At 40.2% G+C, this 26,500-nt stretch overlaps 1 long non-coding RNA gene across 2 annotated transcripts in view; it reads right to left on the reverse strand.

Annotated features, from left to right (window-relative positions):
* The window catches only part of LOC122882785, a 51,839-nt gene that overhangs the window by 21,296 nt on the left and 4,043 nt on the right, over positions 1–26,500 (reverse strand). The window lies entirely within an intron of this gene.

Below are 26,500 nucleotides of genomic sequence, written 5' to 3' on the forward strand. Positions count from 1 at the left end.
ATGTTGATAAATATTAGGCAGCAAAATATGCCCTGTCTCCTTCTCCTAGGAGTATTTTTAATTGTGAGAGGTCATTTAGCTCTTTGAAATCTGAGATTACAGAGTTGTTAAAGTAAATGTTCCTTATTTCATTGAATGTTGTACATTGTAGGAGGAAGTGCATCTCTGTCTCAACCTCACCTGTCGAACAGTGACCACATATTCTGCTTTTTTTTTGGTTGCCATGATTTTCTCTCTCTCACACATTCAGTGTGTCATTCAGACACATGCACAGACGTGCAAACACACCACTCAGGTCAAGAGAGAGAATCCCCGTTCATCTCCTTAACTAGCTGACACTTGTTGGAAATAGGCTGCTATGTGACCTGGAAGAGGGTCCATGATAGACATACATGCAATAGATATCATGTGTACAGAACAGACCAAAATAACAGTAAAAAAGTTATAATATGGAAAATCAGGATGACAATATTATAGATTGCAAACATATATGAAGCATATGGATCTGAGAGGACATCGCGCACACAGGTACCGACATACAGTATATTACTATATTTGTGAGGGCTTCGAGTGAGTGGATTTAGAATCAGAATCAGAAATACTTTATTGATCCCCGAAGGGAAACTCTTTGTTACAGCAGCTCGCATTTACGTCAGTGCACACAGGAGAAAGTACTAGCAAAATATGTAATACAATACACTATAAAAACAAGTCAGAAAATAAATTAAGTACCAGGTGGGTATAAGTATAAAATAAAATAAGTGTGAAGTACCAAGTGGGTTTACCAGTAAAAAACAATGTAATAATATAAGTAATAAGTAGTGGTGCATGTACTGTCGAGTTACTGTAAGTGTAGCTTATTGAGATTATTAAGATATTGCACAGCAGTAATGGAGGTATGAATAATATCAATATCAATAAATAGGAAAAACTAAAATAGGAAGACTAAATATTGCACAGGAGTAATACACAGAATATTGCACAATTATTTCAAGTATGGCAGAGATGTAATGATCAGTGTCCAGTTTAGTGACCTAGGGTCATACAGACTAACACTTAGAGGGAGGAGTTAAAGAGTTTGATGGCCACAGGCAGGAATGACTTCCTGTGGTGCATTTTGGTGGGATGAGTCTTCCGCTGAAGATACTCCTTTGTTTGACCAGCACGTCATGGAGCGGGAGGGAGACACTGTCCAAGATGGCGTGTAGTTTGGCCAGCATCCTCCTCTCTGACACCACCACCAGAGAGTCCAGCTCCACCCCTACAATGTCACTGGCCTTACGGATCAGTTTGTTGAGTCTGTTAGCGTCCGCTACCCTCAACCTGCTGCCCCAGCATGCAACAGCATACAGGATAGCAATAGCCACCACAGACTCATAAAACATCTTCAGCATTGTCCGGCAGATGTTGAAGGACCTCAGCCTCAGGAAATAGAGGCGGCTCTGGCCCTTCCTGTAAACATCTTGAGTGTTCTTGGCCCAGTCCAGTTTATTGTCCAAGTGTACGCCCAGGTATTTAAATCATGACAGCTAATAAACAAACAAACATAAAAGTAGAACCAGCCCCAGACACGCACATTACAACTCCAGTATTATTCATCCAATTGCCACAATTTTAAAACTCAAGCTCAAATCAGAAACAAACACCACCATGTGAAGGCAACAGATATGCTGTATAGTTGTTTTAACACGGGGAAGCAGAGTTTAGCTTCATTTAGTTCACAGGTAACATTGTATTGTTTGAGTAATAATATCAGATTGTTCATGTATCAATATATCTTCATGCTTTAGTGCCGTTAGTCACCACCATTTATGACATATTTATCGTATAACTGATAAACATTATATTGGCTGATTATAGGAAGTCCTTAAAGGATTACAGTTTGGAATGTTGACTGTATTTTAGTAGCACCTATCCCTCTAACTATCTCATGCATTTGCCACTGGACAACTTATTTCATTTCTGCATATCTAAACATGATGTTATTGTCACATAAGTTTGTCAACGAATATTCTAAATTCGATTATATAATCGAACTGTAAAAAAAATTGTGTTTGGGGGGGGCAGCACTACCGCAGAGTCACACAACGTCACTTTCATTGATTGATAATGAAATGTAGGTCAAGCTGAAACAAGCTAATAATTCAACAACAACCATGTGGTAATGATGGCAGAGAGTTCACAACTCGACTCAGCCGCAGAGAGAGTCATTTGCACTCTGAGCAATCTAAAAAGCCCCATTTGGAAATACCATAAAACTTCACTGGCAGCCCACCTGAAAGGATGAAAGCCTAAGGTTACCATAGTTATTTCAACTTGGATTCATTTTTATGAAACCCCGTTTTGATTCTTTTGATCGGTGGACCCTTACGGACTAAAAGAATATAAATAATAGAGGAATGACCATGCAGGTAAATCTGAATAATTTATACTTTGGTGCTCATGGTTTCCGTAAAATGAACTGAACAATTGAATTGCGGAGAATCTAACTGATTAAATAATGTGTAGCATGTCCATATTAACAAAAATTTTGACATTTATATTTGTATGCGTGTTATAAGCAGCTTAGAACTTGCTCAAGCGGGTAACCCGTTGGGGGTCGTTATTTTTTAGAAGGAATAATCGAACGTCATTTTTGCCCAATTTTGACAGCGCTATTGTAGCATTGCAGTAATTATCTGCATATTATCTAATATTAACATATATACTGTATATTGTATGACATTCATAAATTCATTGCTGGAATTTTGATTTGACTAAATACCATGAAAACTAGCTTTCATAAAAACATGTGCCATGTGCCAAATACTTTTGTATAATTATGTATTGCTATGTTCTTATGATGTTGCATAGTGATATAAAATGTGATTATAATATAAAAAGTGGCAAGCCAACAGGTAAAGCCCCAAATAGTGCAAATAACTACATTAAAATCAATTGTACAACAATTATTGCCTGACCTAAAATCACAATATGCATTTGACTGAAGCATTGTCATCAAGATTGTTATAATCGCCCTGATGATACTATTTCTTGTGTTGGTTTAAGAACAGTTGTTGTTTATTGCTGAGCCAGACACCCACATATAGAGGGGAGACGTGCAATAATTCCCTCATCTGCCCTGTTCAACCATCCATCCATCCATTCATGGCTTCTTCTGAGGGGTCTGTTTTTGTTGCCTAATTACAATCTCTCTGTTTGGCCTCTTCATCTGTCTATCTGCTGACTTTCTCTCGCTCTCTGGCCGTGATAAAAAACAGTAATACAGGAGGGGAACCAAACTGCTTCTTAATTTTCCCTGACAGCCTCTTTTAAACACACAGGCCCAAATCCACACTTTAATTGAAAGCACATTCCTATTCCAAACAAATTAAGCACAATTAAGGGCCCTGAGTTATGAGTATCTATCACTGTGCGATGTTTTTGTAAAAATCACTGTGCTCTAGATCAAAGTCTCTCGACCCCTCAGCTTAATTGCCTCATTAAGAGCTCCCTTCTTTGTGCTACAGGCTTCATAAATACAGGGTCTGCTCGTTTCATTTGGGAATTACACTAAAAGACGCCCCTTAAACTAATCGCTTCCACGTTTTCAATAAAAGTTCATCTGTTTTTAGGTAGAGAACAGAATGAGATTTTCCTCCATTTATAGAGCATAATTTGCAAGACCCTTTTAGCTCAGAGTGTGATATATCATTTCATTGTGTCTGTGACAAGGCACAAACCTGTAACCATGTTTAGCTACTTCATAACACGTGTTAAAAAGGCTTCCATAACATTTCAAAAGTATGGTTGAACTAAAAAAAAAAAATGCAAGAGCTCATAATCCTGGATACATTGGCTTTAGGGTCTTAGGTGTGGCATTTGACACATCATAGCAGGTGACAGGAAGAAGGTGTCACCACCAGGAACTAGCAAATCACATGACAGGAAGATGATTGTGTGCAGCTGAAATGGTTCCCTCCTCCCATAACCTCCCTCCTTCTCCTCATCATCCCAAAATGCCATCCGAGCATGGCTGGCTTTTAATTTAATCTTATAAATGAGGTGCGCACTCCTAGACAACATGCTGTTCCAATTTGAAATGGCTGCTTTATTGGGGGACAGCGACACAGGGGAGAGAGAGGGGGAAAGTGAGAGAGAGAGGGAGAGATTGGGGAGGGGGGGTTGTGAAGAAAAAAAGAAAGCCAGGGGAAAGACGGTGGTATGGAACATTTGTTAGTAATCCAATTCCACATACCATATGGCTTCATTACCATTATGCGGGAGAGAAGACTTCAGTCAGTCTGAAAATAAAGACCTACTTAGCCCCATCCAAACTGACCCCAAATGAGACATGTTTGTCTCCGTGTGACAGTGTTAGTGTTATTGCCCTGCTCTTGCATTCTTTGTGGTCGGTTTAGATTGAGCCTGCAGCTGTGCATGGTTTCAATGTGTGTATGTGTGCGCGCACATGGCCGCCTGTGTCTGGGTGTGTGTAAGATAGGAATCGGGCGGTTTCCCAGTGACTGATTATTTCGGAAGACGGTCCTTAGTCATTACTACAGAGAGAGAGAGAGGGAGAGAGAGGAGAAGGCCCATAAGCCAGCTCCATTCAGATGTGAAGATGACTGATAATGCAGGAGCAGCAGGACGCCTCACTGGGTTCATTGGCCCCTAAGTGCTCCTTTGCTGAATGTGTCCCTTATCTTGCCCTGACAGCAGTAATAGAATATGCATAGCTCTATTAGCATACAAGGTAATGGCACCCTTGAGGGAGGGCACTGACATAAAACTTTAAGTAGAAATCAAAACATTGGTGAAGGCAGAAGCAGTATAAAAGGGGTTATTGTCACCCAGTGCAAACATGGCCTGAGGCCTTGACTGTGGCTGCGCGCAAGGTATGCTCCCTTTACGCTTCCATGCACATCTGTCTGTACACACACGCTCTCTCTCACACACAGATACACAGAAAATAATAATAAGCTTGGTATACCCATACATACAAATATGTGTCATTTTATCATACACAAAGAGCACATTACATATTATGTAGATATTTTGCACATAGGCAAGCATGAATACACTCTACTGAATCATCCTCCTCAGGGCATCTAAGTAAATGAAATGAAATGGAGTGCAAAAAATGGCACTGTACCTACTCACCTCAAAGTCTTCAAATAAAGGAGAATAACAGTAAATTCATGGCAAGAGAAAAACATTTGCCATTTTCATGAACATTCACACAGTATAACAGACCTGAGAAACCTCAAAATCTCTGCTGAAGTGCCAAAATGAGCTGTAATGAAAAGACATTTAGAAGACATAAAACAGTTCTCAAAGAAGTCTGTAGAGAAATTTGGCTGACATGAGAAGCTGACAAGAAGAAAGGCGGGGAGGTGATGGGTAAGGTAAGGTGATGAGAGGGTTTGCACACACATTATCTGACTGCAGTTTCCACCAAACCCCAGGCTGCAGCTATGAAATTTTAAATCAAAGCAGGTCAGATAAACAACACAAGGCTGTCAGCAGAATGAACATTCAGCATAAGAAAGCAATTTACTGCTCCTCACACGTCACCCAAACAAATGATACAGAGAGCGAGGCCAGTCCAGTGAGAAGTCTAATTTAGTCTGGTGGGGCAGACCAGGAGAGTGTTAGCTTTTCCACATATTAACTTTTATTAAAGATATTAACCTTGAGGAAGAGGCCAAGGAAGCTCTGTCAGTGGAAGTTAAGAATTAACGCCACCAGGGCAAGCAGTTAAAGAAGTATAATACTGCTCACGTACAACACAACCTCTTCCTTTTCTCTTTTCTTTGTTCAGCTTTGATAAGTGTGCAAAACAAAATCAACACTCATAAGGCAATAATATCAGTAATTGCATCCTCATTTGTAATTATGGTGATTATGCAATCCTCTTTGATATGCAGTTCTGCTTCACTGTCAATACGAGCCATATGTGAACATGGGACAATTATGCTAATCATTCCACATCCAAGCATGTAATTCTGAAGTGAAATAAAGTTCACCAGCTTGAGTAGGAAAGCCCAGTGAAGAATGCCCCCCTATGTTGAAACTTGAACCATTAAGAAATAAAAATTAGGGCATGGTCAGTCATCAGTGTAGGTCTTTGAAGGCAAAAATCAAGAGTGGTTGACCAGTTATTGACTGTTTTATGTTAATTACCATGAAGACGTAGGCAAGATATCAACTATAGAGCATTGTTGACACATTCCAAAACACTTAATATTGTAATACCGGCACATAATTAGACTTGGCCCAACTTTTATGGGCTATTTTGGCCCCTGCTAATGGCCCTGTGCTCGGACTCAAACAGACCAATAAAGCATAGTCTAGCGTTGTAGATTGGGCATTATTAAAAAGAGGCATACTTAAAAGCCATCAAATCCATCTCAAACTGGGCACCACAATTTCTTTGCTGAGAGACCGGTAAAACAAAAAGACAGCCTTTTCTAATCTGTGGTTTATTTAATATGTTTATTGCATGGGTGGCCAGTTTAATGAGCAGTCTCTGGGCTACATCTCTTCAGAAATATGATCGAGATCCGTTCCAGCAAGAATCCACTCGGCAAATACAGCACAACAACTGCGTAATGTCAAAGATATTTTGTGACCATGGTAACCCCACAGCATTCATACAGTATATGCAGTGAATGTTCATTGAAAGTGGCTTTTTCATTGTTAAGGATTTCAACATTCAGTTCAGGCTGTGGGGTCCTACTGGTAGGTTGCTCCTGCTGGTTGGTCAGTTTAGTTAAAGATGGATTGGAGTAGAGGAAATACTGTTCTGACTTTCCCTCTGGTCTTTACAGATGGTTTGGCAGGGTGACAAGACAAACCGGGACTGGCATCAAACCCCAACCTCTATTTCATGGTGGCTTAGCACTTTCTCTCTCACTAGATTACACTTGCTGTGTTACGAGGGTCCAGCCCTTCAGACTGATTTACCAATCCAATGACCAATCCATTTTTCCAGATATTATTGTGGAGAGCCTGTGACAGGGGAGCAAATAAGAACTGATCATAGATGCCACAGTCTAAGTCAATCCACAACTTTTTTTATTCGATGCAATTGCAATTTATTTTGAAGGTGTGGCGTTAATGTCAAGACTGATCAGTTGATTAGAACCATAACTACTACATGAGTGTGAGCTTGAATCAGAGAGTGTACGCTGCGTAATGTGATATGCGTTTTGCGAATGACTGTTTGAGTATGAGCTTCTCTCTACATGGCCTTTCCTCCAGGCCCAGGCTGAAAGCCATTAACACATAAAGTGCACTGTACACACTACACACACAGAAAACACATATCTTTTCAAGAAATGGGACCAGAGCCTAGGATTTCCTGGATTTCTCTGTGGGCCTCTGTCTCCACAGCTTATACACATGCATGAGCGGCCGCACAAACCCCATAGACAGATTCAGTCAGCAGAGGGACAGGCCGAGGAATGAGGTGACTCATACTGGTCTATTAACTGTAGTGGGAGAAATGTGATGGTGCCTCGGTTCAGCTTCACACTGACCACAAACCAACAGTGGAGGTTATGAGGATTTAAAAATGAGACTAATAAGCATCACTAGCATTTCAAACACCATACCTGAAGGCATGGGTGTGACAACCTCCCTATGTGTGTCTACTTAGATGCCATTATGCTACAGGAGAACAGAGGAGAATTTCCTCATTAGGTCCAGCACAATTCCTGAGCCTTTGAAAATGCCAGAAGTATTAGGCCTAGTTGCCATTTTGGCTACAGTTGAATGACATCATTACTGGTCAATGGTCAGTTTAATGTGTCACTGTGTCATCACAATGTGTTTTTAGCCAGATTAGTTCTTTCCAGATCAAATGTCTCTTTTCTAGAGGCAGCAGCTGCATATTTAGTTACACTGAAAAAATAAAGATTTCCTCAGTAGTAAAAGACAGACACCTAAACAGAGTTTCACTGAAGAAACGAGAGACAAATAAAATGACAGAAAATTTGAGAAACACTGACTTGTAACTCAGTTTAGGATTATTTTTTTACAGACTGCATTATTGTATAATAATAGTATCTCAGATCTTCCTTCAAACTAAATTAGAGACTTGGGACATAGAATTATTCTGTACTGCTACTGGATGAGTGAAGTTAACACCTATTCTTACCTTTGTGCAGATGCCAGTGAGACACAAAGAGATCAGAGGCCAAAACATCTTGATTCTGAAAACAGTGTCCAGATGACTACGACTGAAACCTTTTCTACGAAAGAGATCAGAGCTTTACTAAAGTTTCTGCACAATGCTCTGTTGCCTTGTTGATAAAAAATGTTTGTGTGTTTATGTGTTAAAATGTTCATCAGATGAGTTATTTTTCTTTTAATGTATTTTCAAATAGGCTACATATTTTGAGTTTCAACGACAATGTATGAGTGCAGTGTGCATGAGTTTATTTTAAATGTTGTACTACTGATTGATTAAAAAATTCAGAAGGAAAGATCTATTAGATAGATATTTTAATATGGCAATTATATCAACAGCTTTGCCAGGCTGTGCAACAATTAGAACATCAGTGGGGCAAATATAATGCCTACACTTCAAACTATGACAAAACAAGCAAGGTACCAACCATCAAGGCCCCTTTACTTTGTCTGCCCCTCTCACATTCTCTGTACCTCTTGATTTATTCATCAAAACCGCCAGGTGTCCAAAGGGGATTCTACTCGAGCACAGCTATGGCTCACTTAACCATGAGATTGAGCGGAGTATGCATACACACAGAAGGTACTATTTTGATTACTTATTACTTAACCTGTAATGCATTCTACCCCTTTTTTTGTCTGCATGTCCTTCTCCCCCCCATTCCTCTCCTCCATCCCCCCCCCTAAATAAATGGAAAAATATTCACTGCCCTGGGCTACTGCTGAACTTCTCACTCTCTGCATCCAATTTGAAGCGGAGCTGCTGTGATGTCACCAGAGCGTCCAAACAGAGAGAAAGAGGAAAGGGGAGGAAGCCGGGAGGGAGGGAACAAGAGAGAAGAGCTGGCAACCTTCAGACCTCCAAGGTCACACTTCTTAACCCCACTGCTAAAAATCCAATAACACTTTATGAATGTTTTAGTTAGAAGTCGTTAATGCAGCCGAGCATCTGTTTCAAAAGGAATACAAATGAGGTGCTGTCTTGCAACGCACTTTCCCAGCTTCACACACACACAGTGCCTCTGGGCACAACATCCTGATGTTCAGGGGAAAAGTGGCCCCTAGGACCTGGACTCCACAGTGCTAAGCCAGAACCATCTCTTCGGATTTGACTGACCGCATATTTAAAATCACTAGTCAGGTTAAACATCTGGCCCTTCAAATTCAAAGCTATGCAGCAACTCTGTTACAAACCAACTTTCTGGCTCGCATTACCTCTTACTGAAGTTGCAGCTCAAGAACAAAGGATCTGCTATGTATTGACTGTTTAATAGCAAATGTTAAAAATGACACAGGTTCAGACTTTGCCATCATATATATATATAAAATTATATGTACCAAGTGTGAGCCAGGTAGCAGAGAGTGAAAGAAACTTGGCCTCAAAGTTAAGGTCAGCTGAAATATTCTTTGGTGAAATCATCCCAGAGGTTTTAGTGGCACAGGCTTCCAGCAAAGGTCTGAGTACTGCAGACCTCAGAGTGGATTAAGTGGTAGACCTATATTTCCAGATAGAACAGTCTCTCAAGCATGACTCAATACTGAACACTCCCCAACACACTCTGCAAGATACATGCTCAATCCAATTGGTAGAAATAAATTCAATACACTATACACTATAAGTAAGGCTGCATTAAAGGAGGCAGCGGGTGTTTATGTGTCTGTGTGTGTATTGTGCACATGAGTGTCTCTGCAGCACAAAAGTGAGGTGAGTGAAAGCTCGGCAGTTTAAATAAGCCAGCAGGGTTGTGTACCCTCCTATTTACCCGTGTGGGAGCTTGTGGTCACAGGAGAAAAGGGCACGGGGAAGAAGGGAATAGAGGTGTCGCAATAGCCATGATGGAGTGTCTACAAATATGACTCCAAACAGGGTCATTTTGATTTGGCGGCAATACGCAAAGGCTGGCCCGTTAACTCCTGACCTTTTGAGTGTGACCTGTGGGGGAGGGGTCTCTCCGCCACGAGAGGACAGAAAGAAAAGGGAGAAAGAGAGAGCGAGGGGCTGTGCAGTGTCAGGCCCATTATGACCCGCTAAAAACTCGGGCCGCTCTCCGGCGAGGAGCCATCCATCATCCGGGCCTCTCTAATCAGCATGTTTGTCACTGTAACTAAACAGTGGGCTGAGCCACATCGCCACACTATTGGCCCTGACAGGGAGAAATAAATCTGCTGCCGGCCAATGGGCTGCAGGCAGCCGAGCGTGACAGGAAAGGTGACAGACTCTTGAGGTCTCAACTAGTGCGAGATTAAGGGGAACTAGCCCAGACTCTGGGGCGGAGGAAACATTTGAACAGTTTTACTGGTCTTTAGGCAGCAGTCGGGGCTGGGGCTGCAGTGGCGTGGGTGTTGAAAGTGAGAATGCCTTTGTCCCCCTCTCGCACAAGACAGGTCCATTTGTTCAGTTAGGAGGAACTCTGGTTCCCTTTGTAAAAGGTAACAGATAGGTGTTCTGTTCGCTTTCCCCATGACATCTCAGGAGTGAAAATCCTTTCTGTCGTGGTCACACAGGATTAATCCTGGCACATTCTTCAGGAGAAAATGCTTCTCTGAAAAATAAGGTGGATTATAGTACAGTGCATATGATATTATGATATTACCTCAAATTCATAATCATCACATCTTTACCTCTGAAATATTTCAGACTACTGTACATCTTGGGAAAATGTGTTACATTATGATGAATAAAATGTCCAATAAATACTGACCATATACATTTTATAAATATTAGGGGAAAAGGATTTCTCAGATGACCATCTCTTTCATCAAACTAAAACAAAGGGACCTCTGGTAATATTGCTTTTGGAGAAAAATATTGTTGTGCTTACTCGGTCTCTCACAAGGCAATCCATTCTGTTGAGCCTGCTTACTGTTGTTTTGTTTGGTGTTGTCTGGCCCCTTGCTTATATCTCAGCGGGCGGGCTGCACACAGAAGCTGAAAAAGCTGCAGTTATTTGACCACTTGAGCAGGGACATTTTTTCCACTCACAACGGCCCAAAAAGGGGGAAAACTAAATTTTCCTGACGATGCAGTGCCATTTACTACAAGCAGCTTGAAACAAAAATTCTGGGAAGTCTCAGGAAATCACAACTGGCACTGTTATTTTGAAGGTTTGATGGCTGACATCATAACATTGCACTTCTTGCTTTCTCCTCTGGTCTTTAGCAAACTTGGCTGGTGTTTGTGCTGTACTCTACTCTATGGGTCCTGGATTCCTCCCAAACACACATTTTACTTGCAGCCTTCTGCTTTCAGGATGAGAACACTAATGCACATCAGTCCTTTCAGTTCGTCACAGCCTTGTAGTTTGCTGTGTTTCTACTCCCAAAATACTACACGGAGAAGGCTAAAAGTTTCTGACACAAAAGGCCTTTTGCCAAATAGAGAACTATAGCTGCACTGTGTGTGTGTGTGTGTGTGTGTGTGTGTGCTGTGAATACATTGTGTAGTAAATATATTTGAAAGGTTGGAGTAAATAAAAAACTAAACTCCAAGAACTGAGCTCTAGTCCAAGGTCTTAATGACGTCAGACATTTAACAAAAAAAACCTTACATGTAGAGATTAGAACACAGACATACACTCCTAAAAATACAGTACGATTTATGTGCGGAGGATTTATGTTAGAAGAAAAAAAGGACAAATGATTGATTTACCTAACCGTATCCTCTTTGATAATAACTTTTTATTAATAACCATAGACCTAACTATTTAAATCCCAAAAGTCTTAAATTCTGTGAAATGTCAGAACTGACACAACATTGTAGTGGCATGCAAGGAATTTTCTATGAAAAGATTTTGGCCAATCTTGATGAATGCAGGACATTTGTTCCAGTATTGTTCAATGCTTGTGCTTATGCTGCGGTGTTTATGAACAGGGCCCAGGGAAAAATCCACGGGTAATATGTTTGACATATCTCATTTATGTAAGGTTTAAGACATACTGTACCTTGTCCTGTTATCAGATATGCAGTCAGTGATTCTCAGAATCTTCAAGCTCCAATCCATAATCTCCTTGTGTATGCAGATAATCATTTAATAGTAAGTGTGTTCTTTTTTTAAACAGCACTGGTAGTAACCCTGGATTGCATTTCACACTCCATGGGTTACAGTGCTGGTGGTGGTGGGTTGCAGAAAGGAGGAGAACATGCATATACTCATTTCTGCAAAGTAAAATGACACTATATCAAATCAAGCATTTCCATATGTGGACTGTTGCTGCTGTTGTGGGTCTGGCAGCGTAGGGGCAGGGCAACAGACCAAAAGATGGGTTGTGCTCTTAGTGGTTAGGGAGAGACAAGGTCATTCGGTGAACTCTGGAGCCTCCTACTGAGAAAAAACAGGAACTGTCTCTCATCGCATACTGGGCTGTCCCTAAACTAGTGTCAGATATAAAGCAACAATCCATCTCTGGTGCTCTAGTCTACAGGCTCAAGACTTGAGGAATATTGACTAATACTGAAACATTGATTGATGTATCATAAAACACCATCAGCTACGTGAAAATACAGTTATAAAATTACTTTTTCCCCAAGTCCCCTGCCCTGTTGAGCAGCTGTAGCCATTAGTAATCAGGCTGTTAAACTAAGCTTGTGCAGACACAAGAATGAAGGGGGACATGGGTGCATGGTATGAGAGACAGACTTACTTAGGAAAAGTTAATAACTTCTACTTTACCATTAGACATGGGAATTCGTGCCATAAATCTCAAGGGCACTCTACACTTGTCTGGAGGCCAGCAAAGATAATTGGGCAGTGTTCTGCAGTGTTGGCCCTTCTCCTATAAGAGGATGTGTTTCGTGTATTAGGGAGCCACATGTTGTCAACCGTTGCAGATTGGCGGCAAAGGTCATCATGACCCTCTTGATTCTCATCACAAGTTGTCTGCATGGGGCAGGAAAACATCCAGGAGAACATCTGTGTAGCCCCATAATTTCCAAGATGGCAGATTTTTTTTCTTTTCGTGGTAATAGAGACATTACCGCTTCCTCCTCCCATCTAAAACTAATTAAATTAGCCACTTTGCCGTAGTGTGGGTCAGTGGCTCAGGCAGTGGCCTTTTACTGGAAGCTCCCCTTTGCCAAACTTGTCTTTACAGACATAAATTAGGCCAGGAGTGCTTGGCTAAAACATGTCAGGGGGCTAAACGAAGATTGAGTGATGAGGTTGAACAGGGGAGACTGAGGACCAGGAGGACTGGCGGAATGGAGAAACTCTTGTCCTTCACCCCCTTCCTCACTGATCCCCCACTCCCCACCCAAAATAAAGGAGGAGGGGACCTCCAGTTCCCCAGTACATGAGTTGGCACAAGTTAGAGCTCAGGAAGTCCAGGAGACGCCTCTGCCTGCCCTGAGAGTGAAACCTAATACCAGTGACATAGCCAATACATGTCATATTCTTTCAGTCAAGAATGGTTTATTTTTCAAGGAATTTCAACGTAAAACCTGTTCTTCATAATTATCCTGATTTGTTTAAAAAACCAAGGTGGATAGGTCTGGCCCAATTGCCAACAAGAGACCACTGTTATGTTTGGTTGTTAAAAAAATATATGCTTTCCAGCAAGACATAATTTTTCACATTTCCAAAACAATGACAAAATGTCTTGTTCTGTAGTGGAAGCAGTAAATATCTCCTCAGCAGCTGTCATTACTGAGTCAAAAATTCAGAAATCTGTTCAAAAAGACAGAACTTTGGGGCATCAACATGCAAGTTGTAAATGCAGCCAGAGTCACATACATTCAGTCTGAGTGCCTACGGGTGCTTGGAGCTACTCCAGGTGCTGTTCTCCATCTAAATAACCCAAGTCATTGAAAAAGGCCAGGGAGAGCCCAATCCAACTGCTCCCTGCTTTTAGCAGAATCTCACTGCAGGTCTCAAGGAGACATTTTTATGTAAAGGAACAACAAGAATTACTGGACATTCTCCCAGAGCTGTGTTGAAACAGATTGTAGGAAACATATTTAAACTTGTGCAACTGACGGGCTTAAATTGTCTATAAAATCTGTTTCTTCTCCTTTTCAATAACAAACACAAGTATCTTTTTCTGCCAATGAACTGCTGATGCTTTGTCATACTACAAATAATTACTGACTTCCTATGGTTTAAATGGAATGTGTAAGAACAATAATGTCAAAGTTTAATTCCCCTGACCAGCTTGCCTCAAAAATTATGGATAGAAGTACAGTATTTTTGCTATAGCAGAAACGTTGCATGCTTCTTCTGTTTCAAACTGTATCAGCAATAAACTTACCACACATTGGCAGGGTGTACTTACAATAAATACCTATATGACAGCAAGACAGGAGATAATAGTACACTATTATGCCATTCATTTAATTCCCTACATTTTAAGTTATTCAGTGTCATGTGAAGAAGACTCTCTTGTTCAGGTTCACAGGTTCATGAGAGCATACGGTGTATTCTTTTGTTTGCCATTCATATCATTATCTAAACAACATATTTGAAAATGAAAACAAATGTCCATATGAAATGGTAAAATGGTAAATTAATATTAATGATATTACCCAAACTGTCTTTTGTGAACATTTATTCGTGCTTCAACATTTTGAGTGCGTTACAGAGATTTTGTTTACAATTTGCTTATGTAGCCTGACTGTTCAATAACATGTAACTAACTAACTGAAAATATGAGTAGAAGTATGTTTATTTAATTTTTTTTTTTAAATATATGACATACAGGTCCAAACCGAGAAAATCACATTCAACTGCCATGCACCTTAGACAGCTTGGATGACAGGACACCACAAGCTCAATATCATGAAAAATCGAAGAATCCAAATTAACATGAAAAATATAAAAATAATAATAAAATAAGTATAAAAATAATGCTAATCCTAGCATATCATTATTTATAGTCAGTGAAAAAATTATGTCTGTGCCTTTAAGAGTTCTCATTCCACTATCAGTATCAGAATCAGAATCAGAAATACTTTATTGATCGCCGAGGGGAAACTCTTTTGTTACAGCTGCTCACTATCACGTCAATGCACACAGGGATAGAAGTTCTAAGCAAATCAAAATATAATACACTATAATACAGGCAAGATAAATTAAGTACAAAGTGGATATAAGTATAAAAATAAAATAAGTGTAAAGTACAAAGTGGATTTACCAGTTGATGATAAGTATGTACGGTATAATAATACAATGTAATAATATAATAAGTAAGTAATAAGTAATAGTGCATGTACTGTCAAGTTAAATGTAGCTTATTAAGATGATTATGAGACGGTGGATATTGTACAGCAGTAATAGAAGTATGAATAAATATCAATAAATAGGGAATTTTAAACTGAAAAGAGTATATTGCACAGCAGTATTAAACAGAGAATATATTATCACCAAGTTGGTGAGGCTTGGCATAGAATGGGTGGGGGCTGGAGGGGCTCCACTCTTCTGTTTAAAAAAACCCTGAGGTATTAGGGTGGACTAATCTTTAAAAGGTTAATTTATTCATAGAGATTTTGACAGAGATGTATGGCCGAACCAACATCTCAGGCACCTCTTCCCAGAGGGAGACGAGTTGTGCAAAGAACAGAGAGGGAGAAAGGGAGAGGAGGGAGGAGGAGGTGGGGGTGTTAGGCAGAAAGATGGAGTGCAGAAGAGAGACAGAGTGGGAAGTCAACATGCTATAAACACAAACACATAATTACCTCATAGGGGCTGACAATGACTCTGGCCTTTAACCCAGTACACTTAGAGCTCTCCAGTCTGTCCTTTTAGCTCAGGAGGAGAAATGTAAACTGTGTAATCTATACTCTGCACATAATGTTTAAATAATAAAAACAGACCACATATGTTTGGATGGTGCGAGAATTTGGTTCTTTGCAGATTGTTTTTTTTTCCTTTTTCTCTATTCAGCTATTATATATTTATGGAACAACAAGACAAAAGGATTTAGGTGCAGCTGTACCCAACTCATTTTCCAATGATCATTTGCAATGATTCAACTATTCTTAATCACTTTGTGTGTGGAGAGGGTGGGGGTGGATGGCCAACATTGACTGGATTATTTTTCAAAGCAAGGCAAGCTTTTGGATTGATAAATGAATTGTTCCCACTTTTCCACATACACTGACTGAAACAACATTCAAAGCATTCAAATCCCTGTTCTCAACTACATTGTCACACAACAATAACAAAATTGACAAAATAAAAGAAGACATGCTGTTTACTGTGCTGGACAATATCAAAAGTAAATTTCAAGTCTGCATGTGGATTATCAATCTTAATATTAGAATCGGTCAGTATTCAGTAACGGTTCCTGGGTGGGTCCAACTGGAGCCAGAAACCCTTTAACAACAAGCCTGGACGCCCTAAAATTTTAATAAAAAAGACTCAATAGTGGTATTTTGAAAACAGCGCCTCTCTGGACTAGTGGTCGACTGATATGGATTTTCAATGGGCGATATTTAGCAAGCAGGGCAGCCGACAGCCGATATATAATGCCAATGTCAGTATTTGGGTTAAAAATAAAGAAAAGTCATGTATAATTCTATTATTCCATGCACATTACAATCTAATATACATGGTTATCTTTGCCAGTAACATGTTGTTTTAGATGGAATTTTTATTAATTAATGAAATAGAAAAATACATTGGGTTATGCTGTAGATTTCAGACTGTCACTGGTATTTAAGGGAGAGCGGGATAAAGTATGTCAGAAGCGATGTCATTCAACTGCATTATTCTATACATTATAACATAATATATATTTAACACTAAACAGTAACAGTTTTAGATTAGATTTGCTGTTATTTAGGATGGGAGAAACGTGTTAACGATGGTGACTGAGGAAATTTTGTCAAACATTTAAGGCAGGGTGCATGAGAGTTACAGTACAGGGCTTGAAACTTAACTTTTTCACCACCTTTTTTGTATGTTCGTTTATGTTTGTTGACAGACTCGGTTACAAGCCAAATAGCCAAACTAAGCGATCAAACACATTAAAAATAATAACTTTGTTCACCCACATTGCACAGCCTGCTCATATCATCTACCAAGTGACTAGAGGTGACAACAATGTGATAGAGCGGAAATTATGTATCACAAATTCACTACTATCTCTCATTAAACACTCTGCCAAGTTAGCTTGGTGTATTGAAGCACAGACAAACAGACACACACGCGAGCAGAGGGAGAAAGACACACACACAAATGCAGAAACGGAATGTTAGCTAGAAGCCCATAACGTTTGTTCCCCAAAACGTTGTTGGCAAGTTGATAACGTTAACGCTAACTTTTGGACTCCTGTTAACCTAAGCCAACTTGTTGTATCGAGGCATCTCCAGCCCATTAGCAAATGCAACCGACTAACTAACTGGGTATCTTATAACTATCAAACCAATCGCTTACGAAAGCAGATTGTTGACTTGTGACGAGAGGAGAGGTTCATCAATCCTGTCTTCTCATCAACAACAAAAGGCTTAACAGTTACACCTGTCGCCCCACAACCATCACAACTGACAGATCTGATAAATGTGGGGGCTGGGGACGCTCACACAATAGTTTTTCGAGCCTTTAAGCTGGTTTAGCAGGTTGAAGGCTTGCTGCCGCTACAATTCCCTGCGTTATTTGCATTTCTCTGCCGGAATCAATCTAATTATACAGACATTAAACATTGTATATGTTATTAAGAGTGGCCAATTAAATACATTGAGCTTTGAAAGCTAGGAATTTAAGTCTTACCGTTTTCTCTCAGGTAAAGTTACATCCAGCATTGGCACATTTCCCACTGTTTCAAAGCACTCACGGACGTCTGCCCAAAGAATGGCGAAATTGACACAAGGGGGAGCACTAACATCGTTCCACAGCAGCCACACTGACAAGGCTGCCTGCAGACACTTTTGTTTAAATCAGCCTCATGAGCGCAGGCATTGGCCGATGCCGATTACCTCAAAATGCCAAAGATCCGCCCGATTAATCAGTCGACCAATTAATGTGTAGACCTCTTGCACCTTTTTATTACACTCCCAACTGTATCATGCATTCCTGTCATCGTTTGAATACAAAAATACTGTAAACCAATCAGATGTGGCCACTGTCATGCCACCGTGACATTGGAAATGGCGAGACTCTATGCAAAACTATGAGTGGAAGCCAGCAGCACTCTGGCCTTGCGACAAAACAATTAAGCAAATGAACAATTGTTATTCAAATTAACTTTAGTTTACCGGTATTACAATTGATTAGCTGCTGTGCTTTTGTAAACTATTTAGCTAGAAGGGCTGGAGTGTGGAAAGCTTGAGTTTTTGTTGGAAACCAATTGCACAAATTCCCCATTGCAACAACAAGTGCAGTGGAAAAATTATATGACTGGTATGGTATATGGTTATGAAAAACACAAGAATGGGCCTCTTGAAATGGGGTGATTCAAACACACACACACACACACTCACTCTCTCTAGTTTTGTTCACATTGTGGCTTTACTAATATTATACTGCTTTATTGTTTGCCTAGATTTTGCTATTTGAGTTCTATTATATAAGCTGTTGTGTCATTGCATGCCTTCTACACATGCACACACAATAAGCACCATGGATAGGCTTCACCAACGCTTGTAATACATTTTTTATTTATATATTGGCCATGTTCGAGTGATGACTGGCAGAATGTCTGGTCACTTGATAGATTCTTTTCATCCTTGCTTTGTGTTTAGGCCTAGCTGTATAATGAGTATACTTTAAAAAGTAATATGTTAAGGACTACTATGTTTTGTATACCAGGTACATAGATAAGTGGGGTGTGTGTTTTTACCCAAGACCAGACTTGTAAAACTTTGAGATTCAGATTTTATTGTGTATTGTTCTGTGAAAAATGATACAGACTGTATTTAAACATTTAATGATTCGATTGAGAAACTGGCAATTTGAATTAGGGCTCTCAGACAGATTTGTATCAACAAATTTAAGGGGGCAGCCTTAGATTAAAGTTTAAAAATATTCATCCAAATATGTGTTTAAGAACAAAAACACTCTATATTTAATAGCAAAAATGCAGCTGTCACTAACATCACTAACAGCAGCGACTCCATTTAATATCGGTGGTTAAATATCCAAGCCTCTTAGCGTGGCAACACTTCGCCAGGCATAGTGAGAGTTTATGACCTTTGAAAAAATTATATACAAATGCCCTTAGGAGTCAGCTTTTAAAGTAGACAGGAGCAGACTGCAGGAATGAAACTGCATGCATATAAACCCTTCAGTTTGAGTTAAATGATGCTGAAAGCATAACAGAGATTTCGGACTGTCAGTCTTTTACAGTGAGGGGTTTTCTCTAAAACATTTAGAGACTGTGAAAATAAACAGCAAAGTCTAAACAATCAGGGCTTTTTTCATGGCTGTGCCAACAAAAACCTAAACACAGGACGGGCTGAGGTGGCATTTCATACCAAAGTCCAGCACTCTGGATCAGCAAGAAGGGGAAATTAAGTGATGCCTTGTAAGACTTCATTTGCAACATCTGTTTCAGACTCATCAGCTAAATTTACAGTGCTCATATTATCTGATGCATTTCATGTATGTCATAGTATTTGTTTACAACATCTTGCAACATTAGCTATGTCATTTTATTAGCCAAGTCTCTAAGAAAATATCAGCAGGGGTACCCAGTTAAATAAAACCTAAAGATAACCAAAACCAATCTCCCTCATCACATATCTCAGAAAAACACCTGATATATTTCTGCAACTCAATCACACTCCTTGAGACATAACTTAATTTGTACTGCGATGGGTTTTTCCTCAAAGTGGCCACGCATCACAGCACATGATCACATTTTTAGCTTTCCTGTTCTCTACTTGGATTATCGTGTGCTGTGAACTGCTGAATTGGTCCAACTGCCTTAAATATAATGTAATGTTTCAGATGGTTATCATGACTAATTTCTTTCACATTTTCCATGTATGACCTTTTTAATTTGACCTTCTCAGTTTGGTAATACATTGTGAAACTACCTAAATACGGAAAATGGCATGTGTTCTGTTTGTAAAGAGAGTCACTGGGCAAACCACAGACAAAGCATATACATTTGTACAGTTGACAACCCATCAATACTGATGTATGACAGCTACTATATGATGTTAAGACAGCCAGCTCCAAGTCATTAGGCAGACACATTATGGCTGCAAAACACACTGAGGTTAAACCTTGAGTGTGTGCAGTGGGCAGCATGCCCACTGGTTGTCACATACACAAGTGTCATGACTGAAAAGTTCCAGTTCCCGAGACAAGTTACTCTATCTGTGCTGTTCTAGGTGTTCAGACTGGAAGGGAAAACTTGGTCCAGTGTGAATGTGCCATCTTTGATTATGGCTAATGACACTGTGACACCAGCCATCATATCCATAACTCCTTCTAACATATGAAGGACATTGAAAGCTGTTACGATTTCGCCTTCCAGTTCCTTATGCTTTACACTAGTCTCATCTTATTGATTTAAATCACACTGTATTTTTAGTAGCCATTTCTGTTTTACAAAAACAAAGTGAAACAAAAATGCTAATTAAAATAACTATAATACTAAGACTAAAAAACAGCTATGCATATTAGGTCAGTTATTTTTGTGTTTATGCAGTGAAACAACCGCATGTTATTAAATTAAAAATAAGACGGTAGTGATGCTGTCATTACGTGTTTATGACATGGATCTGCTGTACTGCGACACAGACATGACCCGGACAGCCCAGGCTTTGGCACTGACATGCAGGAAGAGGAGGAGGTGGGAACACAACCCTAACTTCTCTTTCACCTTTCCTCCCTCCTTGGCCCAGACGTTTTGGTCCATGCTGGTCTCTCACCCTCCCTGTCTCCTCAGTACCCTTGCTCTGGGCGCATCTAATTGAAAGCGATCTCGGGGTTGAGAGAGTTCCGTTTCTTCTCTAATCCCTCCACTGGGGGAGGCTCACATGGTCTCAATTACCCCCACCCCACCCCAGAACACTGGGTCCCCTCTCTCCGCTTTCTCCCTATCCGTCTCACCGGCCTGCTCCTCTGCCAATGCACCGGCCCGGGCCCTTTTTCAGCAGTTTATGTTATTAAGCACACACTGCCGAGTTCCTGTCCTTCACAGGGGCCTGGAGATGTTATCTCCCCTGCCGCCGTATACGGTTACCTCCAAAATATTCCATAAATTAGATTGGGATTGGCAATTCGGAATATGGAGGTGGAGGCTGAGGTGGTCAGGGATTGGCTGGGGATGGGAGGGTGTGGGGGCAGTGGTGGGGGTGAAGATCAGGGACGCGCGTTGTAAGTAATAGCACAGGAGGATCTCCTTGTGTTTACACTGGATGGAGAACCACTGGGAGGTATGTCACTGGCGAAGTGAAGGTGAACAGAGGAGAAGTGGAAGGTGCTTAAGGGCTTTGGGATAAGGAGGAGAGGAGACCCAAATCCAGTTCCTATTTGGATAGAGATTCTTTTGGAGGTGGAGTTGAATATCTAGTCTGAAAAGAGTTAGACTGGGCATTTATTGGGCTTGGGGGGGTTGTGTGCGGTGATACGCATGCATCCCCCTCCTGTAATTAAACAAGGCTGTATTTGGACAAGTGACTTTTCAAGCCCCGAACAGCTCTGTCAATCCCCAGAGCATGGAGAAAGGTCCTGATCCAGGACATCCGTGGCCAATTAGATTAGGAGGAACCTGTGAGGTCTCCAAACAATGGGCTCTCAGAGGATCTGCAATAACACAAACATGGCCCCTGACACACAGCTCCAGCACTTCAAAAGAAACCATTACGGGTCTTAGCTGAAGCAGTTAAAGACACATATTAACACAAATGAATTACACTGGTCCCCTAACTGCAAAGGTTCAAGGCCGTTTTGACTCCATAAATTATTTGTAGTCTATTAAAGAGTTTGTCTTACAGACAGGGACTGAATTCATAATAATTGGGTGGCTAATAACCATTATACTGCATGCACAGCTGTGTAAGTATATTCTGTCTTTCAATTACTATCTAACTTCATGGCCTTCATCTAACACAAATGAAATACTGACAGAAAAACATCATGTAGTAAGCAGTTCTCTAATCTGAGCTGCAAAGAAGTATTGTAGGTTTGAGAGAGAGATGGAGAGAAACACAGAGAAAGAGCAACAAAATGAGGCACTGTTTGGTCTTTGTTCAGGTATAAGTGGGCAGGCATTCAGCTAAGCTAAGTAAAGAAGGTATGAGCTAGCATTAGAAGGAAGAGGGAAATGGGGGCACTGGGTCTGGGTCAAGGGTTCAGCCTTAACCTTGGGGGCTGAGTGATCTAAATTCTGTTACCGGCTTGACTCCATGCATGGCTAATGTGGCACACTGTCCCTTTAATTAGGGCTGACCTCCGAGGGAGGCAGCGGTACTTTAAAGCATTTCAAGATAGAGCACCTAATGATCTAAGAAGGGTGGGGAATCAATTGAAAATTAACTCCTACCAACTTCCTAATTACCACAGTGCACATTCAGTAAGAGCTCTATGCTCTTTGGGAATCTAGGATTATAAAACTTTATTGTTTGGACTGGGAGAAGAATGGAAACAACACTGAAAAACAGAAGTGAATCAGCATCTCCGGCCTGCACATCCGTTTTATGAAGGAAAACACCACAACCAACAAGTTTTCCAATAATTTACACAGCCACCATTAAGCAAACACAGTAGCTCTGGTAACAGTTATCCACCTTAAGATGCAAATGATTTTTTTGATCAAATCGCCTTTGCTATGTTTTGCTTTTTTCTCCTTTGCTTGAAACTACTATCAACAACTTTACTGTAGTTGACAGAGAAATGTTCACAAATTATATAATGCTAACTAAACTCTCTACCTGCTCACTTCATCTTGTTCCAGCCACTTGGGATTTACATCCCCAATCTGCAATTGGTACAAGACTGTATACTGCAATCTTGTGTGAAAAGAGCTATGTAATTTTAATTTGATTTAGAATTAACCCTTCTGGCCGAAAGTGGTGTAAGGGTTCCTGAAATATCAAGTTCACTTAAGGAGAATTGATATCGCATGCTGTAAATTTAATAATTCTGTTGCCTTTGACAATTCGGCATTGACCTCACCTCTTCACTGTATAGTCAAGTGTTTTTTCCCACCAACTCTGATAAACGTTTGCTAATATTTTGTCTCAATGGTGTTGTGGATGCAATTATTTCATGGCTGATTGGTAGTTATGTTTGGCATGTCCTGTAAGCGTCTGTGAGCCATGGGCTATTGGCAAAGAGACACATTTTAACATCTACATGTGCAATATCATACTGGTAGGTACTCAAAGGTAAGGTGTACATTTCTTTAAACATCTGTTGAAGACATTTCAAAAAATTATTCAGCAGCAAATGACACGTTCAGTTTCCTTTGTTCTCTTCTCTCAAAAACCCATCTGCATCATCCCACAGCATTTTTGTCAGGGACAATCTGTTCTTAATTTGAGTTTCCTGATACATTTAAAATGCACAATGTTGTACAAGAGTGTTGCATTGGAGTCAAAAAGGACCCCCTGAGCCCCTGATGATAGGGCACCAACTCCTGATGTGGAGCTGCAGAGGCTGCCTGTGTTTGTCTGTCCTCCACTCTGGAACATATGGTTTTAGTTACAGAATGTTTTACTGCTCAACAATGTTTCTGCCTTGGAGCTCGGCACACTGCATAAAGACTACTTTGTCCCCTGATGCCCACACTGGAAGAGTCTGCCTCATTGTACGCACACAAGGTGATGATGACATCAGCAAGGCCATTGAGCCCATTTCGATAAAGGTACTATTTTCCCCCTAGACGGTAACACTTTAATAGTGCATTGCCCCACTGTACCCCCTCTTAAACAGCACAACTAAATATTCAACTAATATTTTCAATACTGTCGATTTCCGCTGTGCTGATATTAAAGTTTGATCTTGATTTCCTGCATGTCCGCTATATACTGCAGCACTAGTACATGCTGAAATAGCACATGGCACTACCAAATCCCAGGCCTATGACGGACAGGTCATTGGATAAAAGCAAAAACAGACGTGTCACCATGCCATGTACGCAGTGCTGAAACTAATAAAGATCAGATATACTGAGTAGTGCATTTAATAAAAATAACAATGAAACAAGAACTCAGAAAAAGTGGAATGACACGTGTATATGAAAGCAAATAAAACTTCAATATTGAACTGTAAATTACTGAATTGTAACAATGGGATCTCATCAGCCAATAACCCTGTTTGGAAAAGTGTACAAAGTCGAGGGGGTGACAAGTGAACACATTTAATGTCACTAAAATGACATCACACCTGCAGCTCTTTTCATTTACAGTGATTTTTTACAACAAGAAAATGTGATTGTGATCTCATGGCCCTATTTGAAGGAGGTGATTAGCACACCCAGGGGTGCAAAGTGAAAGGCTATGGGCGAGTTGGAGGATGTCTGGCATGAAGTCACTGTGGTTGTCACTTGGCACACTTAAATCATGTTCAGAACTGAAATGGTGCTAAGCACTGGTCATATGCATTGACAGAGCTGGTGTACAGGGGCCACTTAACAGCTTCTGCCCTGTGCTATGTTTAAACTCCATTTCCCAGCAGCAAACCTACCCTGGACAGCAAGCCCTTACTAATATTGGGCTGGCATAGAGTAGCACGTAATAAATGAAACTGCATTTCTTTTTTTTTCTTCCTGTTTTTTACATTGCTAAAATGATATGACAGCTGTATCTTTATTTAGAAACTACACCAGGAATTGATAGATTAATTCACATTTTGAAACTGTATTTGTAAAGAGTGCAGACTATGCTAGATGAAATGACTGCATTGTATCACATTGCACATTCGGTTGGTTCAACTGTGCCTGAATTTGAAAGGTCCACGCATAGGCCAAATGTCTACCCTCACAGTTCATCACAGCATCCATCTCACACCCAAAACATTTTGCCCACACCCTGAGGCCAACACCATGTGTAGCATTCGGTAGCCTTCTAACCCTGGATATGGTAACAGATGGGCGAGGGTCAAAGCAGAGTCGGAGAGAACCATCCAGGAATTCTACAGAGTGCCAAAAGCATCTCATCGCAGCACAGGAGAGGCTGAAAGGTTACATTTGTTCAACATTACTGCTTGTTGGGTTCAGTGCATGGACTGGAAACCTCACACCTGCTGGTGTCCGAGGCTCAGCCAGCCATTGCTGCTGTTTCTAGTCAAAGAAAATCCTTTCAACAACAACACAGATTTTTGTGTTGTAGAATAAAATAAGGGTATTTTCTGACAAATCCATTTGAATGTACTGACATCACTGACAGTGTCATAAGCCCACACACTGTATCTGATTGGGTTGAATCAAATTAATGTCATAAAAAAGGAGCTGTATAGCTGTTTTGGTGACCCGATATGGTTATCCAACAATATAGAAATAAAAGTATACTGTACCACAGTGACAGTAAAAAATTTGGGAAATGTTACAGTACACCAAGGATTAATTTAAGAGTTTATAAATCTAGCCCTAGTAAATTTTGTTGTTACAAATTACATCACAGCTAACTGACTGATTTTAGCTAAAAAGAAGGCACTCCAGTTCTAACAAAAAAAAAAATCTAACATCTGGGGAATATGTACATAATACCACCTGATTACACCACATTATACCACAGCTTAACAGAGCCAATTTGGTTATAAAATAAATATTATCCACCATCCACCTGCTACATAGCTAATGACCTACTGATGATGTGTGTGGCTTAATGTCTGTGTTGTTGCTTGTTTAGCAGCTTTAGCTTTACCTTAGAGTTTTTAAAATGTTACGTAATCCTTATTATCGAGAGGCCTGAGGGGGATTTCTTCATTAATGAAATAATTGTCTTTGATGAAAAAAAGGCATTTTAAAAATGTTAATCTAATGTGTTAATCTAAACATGGGTATTATCATTTTAAGTAATAGACAATGGTTTACAATATATAGTATAAATGATTAATCATTGTGTTGTTTGCCATTGTGGTCCAATTTCTACTTAGTCTAACACACAAATGTATGAGGTACCTCTTATTTGGATAATACAATGGTAAAGCAGCCTTTTCGCTGTGTGTAAGGGCTCCAAAACAGTAATCTGTTGCCATCTTGTGGCAAAAGAAAACAATTTTCATACACATTGTAAAAATGTACCATTGAACCCCTGGCATTTTCCAGTAAAGTGTCTCATTTAAGGTGCCAATGTGTTATTGATTTTCATAATTTTATGGAAAGAGACATACAAATATGTACTGAGGAATATCCCATGTAGAATATATTATCTAAAATGTATCCTCTGTATAACATCAGCAAAAAGTGAACTGCACTGGAGATGCTGCACTGGCTACCC

Source organism: Siniperca chuatsi, linkage group LG10 (genome assembly GCF_020085105.1).
Source record: "Siniperca chuatsi isolate FFG_IHB_CAS linkage group LG10, ASM2008510v1, whole genome shotgun sequence".
NCBI classification, from domain to species: domain Eukaryota; kingdom Metazoa; phylum Chordata; class Actinopteri; order Centrarchiformes; family Sinipercidae; genus Siniperca; species Siniperca chuatsi.